The sequence below is a fragment of the Euprymna scolopes genome, chromosome 12, assembly GCF_053919585.1.
Source record: "Euprymna scolopes isolate OS-2025 chromosome 12, ASM5391958v1, whole genome shotgun sequence".
Lineage (NCBI taxonomy): Eukaryota > Metazoa > Mollusca > Cephalopoda > Sepiida > Sepiolidae > Euprymna > Euprymna scolopes.
The window spans coordinates 135,424,698-135,437,411 of NC_136493.1; positions in this window are offsets into that span (position 1 = coordinate 135,424,698).

A 12,714-nucleotide genomic window follows, 5' to 3' on the forward strand; every position below is an offset into this window, starting at 1 on the left:
GGAGGTGCAAACTAAAATGGTTTGGCCACATAACAAGAGGAGAGAGGTTTGCTAAGACAGTGCTCCAGGGAACACTCAGAGGAAGAAGAAGAAAGAGAGGAAGACAGAATAAGAGATGAGAAGACAAAATCATAGAATGAACAGGATTGAAGCTGAATGAGGCGGTTAAACGTTCAGAGGACAGAGAAGGATGGAAAGGACTGGTTGACAGGTCATCTGTAGCGCCCTAACGGCAACCACCATGGGGCAGGTGAAGGTGAAGGTGAAGGCTACGTGGGGAGTTATGCAGCAAGATGTTTTTGTTTTTTTACATTTCATTTAGACTTTTGCATATTGGTACAGTCAGGGAAGCAGGGAGAATTCTAAAGGTTAGCTGTTTTAGAAAAGAATCTATTAGAGTAGAAAGCTTTCTGGTATTTGGAGGTCTCTACAGTAAAAGAGTGGAAGTTTGTTGATTGTTGGGATGGTCGGAGATATTTACTTCAAGGGGGCACTACTGCAACAAGTTAATTAGAACATATTCCATCGAAGTACTTGTAAAAGAAACATAGGAATGCAACATTATGGCGATGGTCCAGAGGTTGGAGTTTGGTAGACAGTGTGGGACCTATTAGATTAGAAGCTCTTTTTGGGATCCTGTTTGAAGGAAGCATCTAATGGTTGTTACACCAGCCCATATGTGACAACAATACTCCTTGCATGGGTGAATAGTGGCTCCGTAGACATATAGGATACTGGCAAGTGTGAGAAACTTTCTAGCACAGTAGTGAAGCCCACTTTCTTTGCAGCAGTCTTGGCAGTGTCTTTTATGTATTGGTTCCACTTCATGTTATTTGTAAATCTTAGGACAATGAGTTTATATGATGAATTCTCAGATAGGACACTATTAGTCATGACAATAGGTGATTGCAAAAGTTTCTCCTAATTATTAAAAGAAAAGTGCTTTATTTTAATAGCATTAAATATGACCATCCATTTATGTTCCCATTTCACTACAGATTGGAGATCATTTTCTAAGGATTCAGCCATTGGCTTGGGTATGTGTGCGTTTGTTTTATCAACATGTCGATAATATAAAGTTTAGTGTCATCAGCAAATATACCCATCTCAGACGCAATTGCATTATAGATGTCGTTTCTGAAAATCAAGAATAATAAAGGTCTGAATTTAGCATCAATGAGGTTGTAGACTATTGCTAGATTGGTTAAAGATTCCAAAATTTTAGTGAATAGTGAGAGGAGATTGATAGGCGATAATTTTGTGAATCAATCCTTTCACCAAAATTCTTGAACACTTGTACCACAAAGATACTTTTCCATCTATCAGGGAAACAAGATTTGGCAAGACATCTGTTATAGAGTTTCGAGATGACAGGGGCCAGTTCAGCACAGCATTCCTTTATTTACATAGCAGAGATAAGATTAGGCCCACATGCCTTAGAGATATCAAGATTTTTTATGATATCTCGGACATAGGAAAGGATGATAAGATCACTGAGTATGGCTTCTGTCGGCAGTGGGAAATATAGGAAAGAGTAATTTGTAGATTCAAAGGTAGAGGTCAAGACGAACCACTGGGCAAGCGACACCATGGTTGTTGGATACCGGGGGGTGGGCAGTGGGTTGATTGTCCTTTCTTCATCAAACTATGACATATTTTCCAGAAATCATAAGTTCCTAATTTCTGACTCAATTCATTTTCTGGTCATTACGATATATCTATTCTCATCTGTTGTTTTTACATTCTTACAATGATTTTTGATGCTGTAAATTTTTGTTTATTTTTATTTGATTTATTATCGTTTAATGCCAGATTCCTATGCAACTGCACAGATTGAAGTGAACCATTGGTAAGATTGGAGCTTGCTATAGAATTTCCATGTGACGACATGTGTTTTACTGTTTACTTTGGTTCATTTGTTATCTCATTTGTGTAGTGTTCAGCTGGATGTGATCTCTGATATGTTGCCAGTCAGCCTCTTTATAGTTACTCGTCATCTTGTGTAACTGTAGTAGTAATGCCACAAACACTCTTACCTCAGCAAAACAGAAAGGTGTGCTCTCTCTGCTACTGGCATGTGAAAACCAGAAGAAGATCCCAAATGTGTGATTTGTTTTATGGAGAAGAACGTAATACATCAACGTGAAGTGACGAGATTTAATACACATAAAATAAACCAAACTGGAAGGGGAAAAAGTTGTATTTTGCTTGTGTCTTATCCGTAAATATCCATCAGTTCATTTATGTTTGAGAAATCTTAACTATCGTCTGCTAGGTTATTTCCACTTCAGCAAAAATTCTAAACCCCACCGAACAGTAACGTCTCTTTGGCTCAGGATCGAAAGTTTATGGTGCTATCAACCATTATCACAAGATGGTCAACATTCCCATGTGGGATATGGACCTTTGTTACACAAACCTCAGACAGTTTATCCAAGAAAAGGCCAAGTAGTGAGGGTTGCTGATCTCCACAGTCTGGGAGGTGGGTCAGGAAAGTGATAGTTTGTGAAAAGGAATGTACAATGGACAAACTATACAAGCTGTTATCAGCTGTGCATGTATAGTTTGCAAAAAAACAAGTTAATTTCTGTGCCGGACATTAAAGTCCTTAAATATATGCATTTAGGTGCTCGCTTCTAAAGAGAGTGCTGCATCTATATTATTAGAGACATAGTCCAGCAGGTACAGTTCTACTTTGAAGGTAGATGAAATATAAGCGACTAACGTTGTGTTGTAAGGTTACTTTGAAACACACGTAAGCTGGTTTAATTGATGTAAGGCCAGATTCTCTCATGAAGGGGAGAGTATTACTACCCTGCATCTGTACATATATTTGTCAGAGTCCTTACACCATTTTTTGAAAATGGAATTTAGAGGAAATTTCAATGTGAAGGATCTGTGGCTGTCCCAATCAGCCCTAGAGAATCGATACACACTGCGATCAAAGATCTTACTGAACTTTATATTTATCTTAGTTGAGACAACTGAGTGATCGGTAGATCTTAGCAGAGACAATGGACGACCGTTGTTCAATGACAATTGATGACTGCTGTTCAAGATAAATTGTCAGGAAGATATCAAGAAGGCTTGAAAAAAATCTGTCGGCATTGGGCACACGAGTAAGTTTGTCAACAATCTGTGTAAGATCTTGGGCAATCATGACAAAATCTTCCTACATCATTATCTTTGAGTAAATTAGTCATTTGGCATTATAAAAGTTAAAGGTTAAGGATTTGTGTCAGGTGGATGGTGAGATTAACACTATGACCATTGTGTGCGATGGATTGGATCCAGGTAGAATGAGTGTTATTTAAGAGGACGGCTCAGCAAGAACTTGTTAACCTGAAAACAACCATAATGTATTTATTTACTTCCGTTTCAGAAGGTTAAACACAAGGTCAAATGTGGGTTTGATGAAAGTGTTTCTGTGCAACACGCTGAATTTGAACTTGGTACACCATGTTTCTCACTTCATGAAACAACCATGGTGTAGTCAGCATGGAAGTAGCCCCGTGGTATTGCATTCCACAGACAGATAGTTCTGTGCAAAGAAACTCTGCTAATAGAAGTTTGTGGGAGCCTTTTCTAGTCTCACACAAAAACACGCGTTCACATCTCAAGCCATATTTCTTGTCATATACATACGCACACACAAACATACGTGCACATGTACACACAAGTGGATATATTAACGTTCGCGTACATACACTCACATTCACGTGTATACACACACACGCTAACGTACACATATGTACTCACGCGTGCACACGTATGCACACAAGGACAATGTCACTTCCCCTTTCAAAGGAAATCCACACATGCGCAAAAGACCACCGGAAACAATTATAAAAGCAAGAGCAATAAGCAGCATCTCCCTTTTCGGACCAGCTCTCAAGCTGAGAGGTTCGGCAAACCAGCCACCTCCCTTTCGGGAGGCGCGCACTCGCGCGTGTCACGTCCCCTGCTACTATGTATGGGGCACGAGCTAACAGAGAGTATGTACACTTTATACGTTTTCTATCTCCATGGCCTGGATTGACTTTTTCTCATTTTCTCCCTCTCTCTATACTACAATAGACTTTCCTTCCCACCAGCTAATAGTGAGAGACGCACACCAAACTGGATTGACTTTCTCTCTTTCTCTCTCTATGACAATAGACTTTCCTTCTCACCAGTAAACAGCGAGAGACAAACGCGGACATGAACACGTGTTGTACCCTTTTCTTTCATGTTTTCTTCATGAAATAAATCCTAGTTCGTTTAATTCAAGTAAACGTGCTGTTCGTTCCTTCCTCAAAGCAATTCATTTTTCCTTTCCCAATTCAAATCATTTTCCCTATTTTGCACCACTACTACAAAATGGTGACATCCGAACGTGAGATGAACACACATTTCCTTCTAAACCACAAGTCCCGCAACAAACTGGCGACCGACTGACGTGAAACGAACACGCATGGTGACCCTACTTTTTTTTAAAGGAGTTGTTTTGGGCGAGACGCGCGTTTTATTTGATAAAGAAAAAAAGAACATTTCAACAAAGAAAAACAAGTGAACTACTATCGACAAGAACCTCAACGAACTACAAACAACAATGGCGTAACCCCTCGTCAGACTCTGCAGAAAAATAAACACAGAGCTGTCAACTTCATACCGAAAATAAAGAAAAATTCGAGCTCGACAAACCTTTTTCACGGTTTCCTGACATTACCCTGCAACAAACATGAGGAGCAAAATCACATAGGCCTATGCAATTCTCTCCCGCACAGCAGACGCAACAACAAAGAAACAATTATAGAACATCCCTATCAACACATAGGAAGAAGCTGAATTAACAATGAGTTGAGATGCACCATGCACACGGATAAATTCACAACTGGAAGTTTCGTTGACACCGGTAACTGGAAACCCATTCAACACGAACGACTGCACAAGAAACGCTTGTACAGACAATGTATACACACTACCGTAGACTCACATGCGAAGACAACGGCAACTGGAAACCTATTCAACACGAACGAACGCACAACAAACGTCTGTACAGATAATGTACACACACTACCACATACTCACATGCGAAGACAATGGCAACTGGAAACCTATTCAACAGGAACGAATGCGCAAGAAACGCCTGTACAGACAATGTACACACACTACCGCAGACTCACATGCGAAGACAACGGCAACTGGAAACCCATTCAACACGAACGGATGCACAAGAAACGCCTGTAAAGACAATGTACACACACTACCGCAGGCTCACATGCGAAGACAACAGCAACTGGAAACATGTTCAACACAAACGAATGCACAACAAACGCCCGTATACACACTACCACATAGTCATTTGTGAAGACTCTGTCAACTTGACACACGACGTCAACACAAAACAAAAATTGTCCTTCCAAATGAATAATTCACTTCACTGTCCAAGCAACTTGTTGCACATGTCAGCACATAACAAACAAAACAAATGTCAGCCTGAAAAAAAAAGAGTAAGCGCCTTTTCCACGCGTAACTAAATACTTTTTTTTACGAACATACTCCGTTTTTGACGTTTTTTTAAATAACCACAACAACAGCAAAAAAAAAAAAAAAAACAGGACGAAAAGTTAACTGCCGAAAACATTACTTACCAATATATATATATACACTGCATATTTTTTTTTCCTAGGAAGGAGAGCATTGTGGGAGCCTTTTCTAGTCTCACACAAAAACATGCGTTCACATCTCAAGCCATATTTCTTGTCATATACATACGCACACACAAACATACACGCACATGTACACACAAGTAGATATATTAACGTTCGCGTATATACACATTCACGTGTATACACACACATGCACTCACATATGCGTGCACGTACGCACACAAGGACAATGTCACTTCCCCTTTCAAAGGAAATCCACACATGCGCAAAAGACCACCGGAAACAATTATAAAAGCAAGAGCAATAAGCAGCATCTTTCTTTTCGGACCAGCTCTCGAGCTGAGAGATTCAGCAAACCAGTCCCCTCCCTTTCGGGAGGTGCGTGCTCGCGCGCATCACGTCCCCTGCTACTATGTATGGGGCACGAGCTAACAGAGAGTATGTACACTTTATACGTTTTCTATCTCCATGGCCTGGATTGACTTTTTCTCATTTTCTCCCTCTCTCTATACTACAATAGACTTTCCTTCCCACCAGCTAACAGCGAGAGATGCACACCAAACTGGATTGACTTTCTCTCTTTCTCTCTCTCTATGACAATAGACTTTCCTTCTCACCAGTAAATAGCGAGAGACGAACGCAGACATGAACACGTGTTGTACCCTTTTCTTTCATGTGTTTCTTCACAAAATAAATCCTAGTTCGTTTAATTCAAGTAAACGTGTTGTTCGTTCCTTCCTCAAAGCAATTCATTTTTCCTTTCCCAATTCAAATCATTTCTCCTATTTTGTATGATTGCGGGATATGTATAATATATCCACCAGTCCACTACAAGTTCTATTTGACTTAAAGTGTGCAGAGAAAAGAAAGAAAATTACAGTGGATGTAGCTCGACGAACTTTGTCATGAATGTCTTACAGGGGGAAAATAAAGATCGGAGCTCAGTCAATCGAATTCCTTGAAAATAACAATAGAATAGAGAGAGACTAGCAAAATCTCTTCTGTGAGAAAGGGTTTATAGAGACGAGAAGAGAGCATCTTCCTCTAAATTTTGAAACTGATTTTGTATTCTGTCGAAGCAATAGAGAGTGCTTTGGGCAGTACCTTTGCAGGTGTGGCAACAGTATTCCATCCTAACACGTTTATTTAGGGAAAATCTGTCCTTGAATATGGTAGATGTTGATCAAAGAAGCAAATGCGACAATTTCACAGATGTCTTTGATTGGCTTAACATACTTTTATTTACTTTTATTAATTAAGGCAAATGTATTCGTAAAGCCATGCGTGGAGAAACGACTTTGAACACTTTTATTCTGTGCTGCTTCAAGTTTTTAAGTGCTATGATTGGTTTGTTCTCAAAAGCAGTTCTCATGCTGCCATCGATGTTCTTGATAAGTTTAGTAACATCCGAAACAGATATATAGATGTCGCTCGACATATTTACATTCATAATGAAAAATCAGAAGGCGACCCTGATCGCAAAGGATAGAATTTGATGCAAAATGCTTTACAAAACGTTTGACTTTATCAGATGCTGTGGAGATAACTGATTCATTTATGATGGTTAGCAAAGACAATAGATGACCGTTGTTCAATGACAACTTGTCAGGGAGATATCAAGGAAGCTTGCAAAATATCCGTCAGCATCTGGCATACGGGTAATTTGTCAACAATCTGTGCAAGATCCTGGGCAAGGGAAAAATCATGAAAAAATCTTTCTACGGCATCGTCTTTGTTTGAGTAAACTAGCCATTCGACACTATGAACCTTAAAATCGCCACAGGCATGAATGCTAGCAAAAGGGTGTTGAGGCAGCGAGGTCAGTTGGAAAGAGGAAAAAAAAAAAAGAGTAAACATGATAGGAAGTGATAAGGATTTATGCAAGAGAAAGAGGGATAAATAAAGACTTGGCCAGAGACAATTTCTAAAAGTTGTTCAACATATGTCAGCACATAAAACTTTAAAATAATAACGATGATGACTACTACTACTACTACTACTACTACTACTACTACTACTTTATATGATTACTTGGTTACAATTTGCAGAACTGTTTTTTCCTTTCCCGGAAATAAATGAACAGTTATTTTACTGAAATGTTCCTATTTACTTGCCCCCCCCACTAGGTCAGAGTTAGACACAAGGTTGGTTTTTAATGTGAGTAAAATCCAGCTCTCCAAAAGGGACACTGGATAGGAATAAAAATGAAATGTAGTATCAGAACAGATACTACACTTTGTTCCTAGCCAAAAGGCCAAGTATTAGGTTGGTGCAAAAAATAATGTCGTTTATATATATATATATATATATATATATATATATATATATATATATATATATATATATATATATATATATATATATATATATATATATATATATATATTTCGTTTTTTGACGTGCAACTATATATATATATATATATATATATATATATATATATATATATAGTTGCACGTCAAAAAACGAAATTTTTTTTGTATTAGATTATTTGTTAATGAAAGCGAAATAACTCTAACATTTTTAACGTTTATTCTATGCATTTGCTAAGAGTTACTTCCCTTAAAATCCAAGGGAACTAACTCTTTTGTATTTGCGTTTTAAAATGAATGTTTTTAGGTGAACGTTTGCTGTTGATTCGCAGAATAGAAAACGTTGCCCATTTGTATATTAACAAATCGAAAAGAAATAATAGTGTTATTGAATCACAACATCCCATGCTATCCGCCTATGATATTTTACAAGCAATTACATATAAACAAGCTGAAAAAGTGAACGCTAAAAAAAAGTGAACGCCAACTACAACATAACACACAACAAAACATTATATCAGGGGCAGACATTGGTTCAATAGGTGTGTCAGAATTTTTTTGGGGGAAATTTTGACACCCTTAACAAAAAACTGCGAATAAAATATTCAAAACTCGTGATTTCTCTTTTTAAAGTGATTTGTTTAATTTCTTTATGGAATATACTTCCAAAATAAACTATTAAAGTTTTTTGAAAACTAATAGAAATATTATTATTATTTAAAAAAAACAAAACTGTTTACAAAGTGTCTGCGCGCGCTCATACAACCATTTTTTTTCTACGTAATGAAATGAATTGAATTTTACGAGTTAATTTTTTTTTCAATTTTTTCAATTTAAAAATCTATAAAAAATTTTCTATTGGTTCAATTTTTACGATATTTGCAGGTTTAATGTGAAATTTTATGCTCTTTCCAATAAACCGAATATAATATTCTAGACAAACGTTTTTTTTTTTAATTCACCCCGCCCCATTTGGAAATGTCTAATAAAAATGAAGATAATTAATTTTCTCACCTCAAATTTATATATCACAAATTGAAGATAAAAGATCAATAAATAAAATAATCTAATTTAAAAAAAAAAAAAAAAAAAAAAGAATAGTTTTGTGCAAATTTACCTGGAAAATCAAAAGTTTAAAACCTTTTTTTTAAAAAACCACGTTGATTTTTTTTTTGTAAGTGAAACCTCATATTTTGGTTATATTGTCCAGTAAATATCGGACACCTACATCAATTTTTTCTATTTCATTCAATGTTTTTTTTTAGATTCAAAAACAAGTTCACTGCATAAAGGAGAAATAAAATATATTCAATCAAAAACTCATCTATTTCTTTAAGAGAATAAAAAAAAAATGGAAAATTAGTCGGGTGGTTTATGTTTAAATGGCAAAACCTGATGAGTGAAATGTGATCATTTTTCAAGTACGATGAACCATATTTTCACGCACAAGTCATGACGGCTCATGCATATGTGTTGTTTTTACGTTTTTGAAATAATTAATTATGGCCGTTTTAGGCATCCGTATTTGACAACTGGAAGGAAGAGAGGAAACACCGTTCTGCTAATAGCGGATAATCGCTTATGAAATTGCGATCTTTTCGGACCCTTGCTTAAAAAATTCTTTTATTTAAAAATACATGGAATATAAAATATAAATATGGACAAATTCTTATAAATGAAGAATGGAAGCATCCATTGATTAGTATTTTTTATAGTGATTTTTTTTTAATTTATATATATTTATTATATTTAGATTAAGTTAAAATTCGTTGAATTTTGTGAAAACTTTTTTAAAGAAAACCGATTTTAAAGAATATTGTATATTAAACCTTTCATTATTTAAAAATTTGGTCGTTGTTCCTTCAATTGAAAAAAAATTAGTGTTTAAATTACATTATTCATGTTGTTATAAGCTTCGAAAGATAGCGAGTCTAATTAATCAAATGTTTATCACTCCTTTTTAATGGCGACTTCTGACACTCCTATTGGTTCACGTGACGATCTGTACACCTCCCCCTATATTATTTTAGTTTCGTCTTTTGTTCAATTTTTTCTGTGGATTATTTTGTAGAGGGGTGCTCAGTTTCTAATACAACGTTCTACTAAATCGATCACCCATTTTAGAATCACTCAATGTTTTCTGACCAAATTTCGCAAATTTAGCCTTTTTTAAGCAGTTTAGCCTTTTTTTTTTTAAATCTTTGCTTCTCCGATTATTTTATATACATATTTATGGCTATCTTCAAGTTTCATCACTCTGTAGTGGTTAACAAACTTTTTTCTATATGCAGATCAATGCCCTTTGCCAATGTGATTTGGCAAGACTGACCAATCTGTTGGCAGAGCGCATTGATTTTAGCTGTCCCCTAAAGGACTATATTTAGCCCTTTGGAAACTCAGCTGATTTGGGCAGAGAGACACCAGCCAGCGACCAGAACAGACCTCTCTCACAGCACTCCTAAAACCGCTACTCACTGGCTACTGCCATCCGTCGCTTACCTATCCAACCATCAGCAGACGACACCCAGCCAGGCAGATTCCTTTGCTTTCTTTCTTTTCAGTTCGAGAAACAATCTCGTCTTTCTTCTACAATAAACCCCTTTTGTTGTTATTTGTTTCAAGGAGGTGTTTTGTTGTTTTTGTGATTATTCAGTACACCAGACGCTCGGTTTAGTCATGTTCACATTGATCTGGTTGGATCATGGCCAGTCAGCCAGGGATTTACATATCTCCTGACCTACATAGACAGTTTCACACGATGGCCTGAAGCTACTCCCCTAAAAGACATTTGGCTGAATCTGTAGCGCAAGCCCTTATATCAGGCTGAATATCGTGCTATGGAGTCCCCACAACGGTTACCACAGACCATGGTGTCCAGTTTGAATCCCACCTGTTCCAAGAACTTTCAAGGATTTTAGGGGTCAAATGTATTCGCACGACAAGCTATCACCCAGCTTCGAACGGAATGATAGAGCCCTTCCATCGACAATTGAAAGCTTTGATTTTCCTTTATTGTGTTTCAGTACTTCCCTTCCTGTGTTCCACCCCATTTACATTAGAGCAAATATTTTCAACTTTTTGTAGCTTGGAAATCTTCCTATGGTATGTCACGAGATCTGTCTTAAATTGGTGTGATTATGCTAGGCATCATGATTCATCAATATACTATGGCGTGACTGCCTCAGGGAGCGATAAAGCTCCCCATTGGGGGAAATTGAGACCCCCTAAACACTGAGTAAGGCCGGGTAATTATGCTGATATTGGCTGTTAAATATTATTGGGTACCCGGGCAGCGATGGGTAACCTTGCTGAAAGGATGAATTTATTGTGTTTTTGTAAAACAGACATATAATTTTATTGTTTGAGAAAAATGACAAGAGATGTCATTTTTAAAGTTAGAACGAAATATAATTTCGTTCTTGGCCTGGCAAAACCTAGCCCAAGGTCGTCTGGCTTTTGAGGTAAGTTAGACGGGGTCAACCAGTTAACCCCTGTGAGCGTGTGAATGAGATTGATTTTCAGACCATGCAAGGCATCGGGACGTCTCCGGAATAGCGTATTGATTGATGATTGGTCTAGCGGTTTACCCTAACCAACCTTTTTCCTCAACACCGCTACCATAGAGAACAAAAAATAAGATTCCGGACTGTTTTCTGCTGTAACGAACAATTGTACATATGTAGACTCTTGTAAATTTCGTGAATTAACTTTTGGTAGACTAGAAACCTCTGCATTTGTTTTCTTTTGGCCTGCATGAGAAGCTAATTAATTTCAGCGGACGCCTGCAACTTAAACCGACAACAATGCTTTGCGATGCAGAAGAATCTTGTAAAGAACTCTCGGAAGAAAGACAATCACGACTATTGCAGCTTCAACGGGGTCAGGGGTCACATCTAGTGGCTGGTGACTGGAAGGCTTTACAATAATATCACTACTGAATGTGTACACTTTGTGGAAGAATCGGCGAAGTTTGGAACTAGATATTAAGAAAACTTTCTCAGTTTAAAAATATATGCACTCGGATGAAAGAGGGAGAGAGCATGCTGATGATATAGAAAAAAAGTGCTCCTTTTATTGCTAGTGTTGAAGTTCCTCTTTTGGGTGAAAGGAAGTTTCTCTGACACCAAACTAAAGGCATTGAAACTAGATATAGTGAGGTGAACCATTCGAGATGATACAATTGAATGGATAAGGTATATGAAGAAGTGTTATGCTTAATCTAATCTTGTGTTGATGAAACATCCTTGGATTGGTGGATTATAAGGAATATCCTCTGAATTGGCAACAGACTTTACATAGCTAGCAAGGATAATTCACCTGTTTGTTTTTGGTGCTCTTTCTTCTGAGGAGGAGTCTTGGAGAAGACTTTTGTTTATTCCGATAACGTTTAGCTGTTATGCAAGTTAGTTGAAGGCTACATGGTTCTTTAGTCTCGAATCCATTCTGTTTGTTACAATAGAACTCTTGTGAACCATTGTATTTCTGTTCTTATTAGTCAATATGAGAGTCGTCATATAAGTGATCATGACTGAAGGAATTTTATGATTAGTTTGTTCTCATTTCTTTACTTATATATGAAAAGCACTGTGTGTGTGTGAGTTTTTTCCTTATGGATTCCGAAACGGCTGAAATTTCACACAAATGTACTTTATGTGTCTGAGAGTGTTCTTAGATAGGTTTTGTATCGGAATGACCCTGAAAAATATCAATAATCGATAATCAAAGAAATTCACTTAAAAAAGGAACAATCC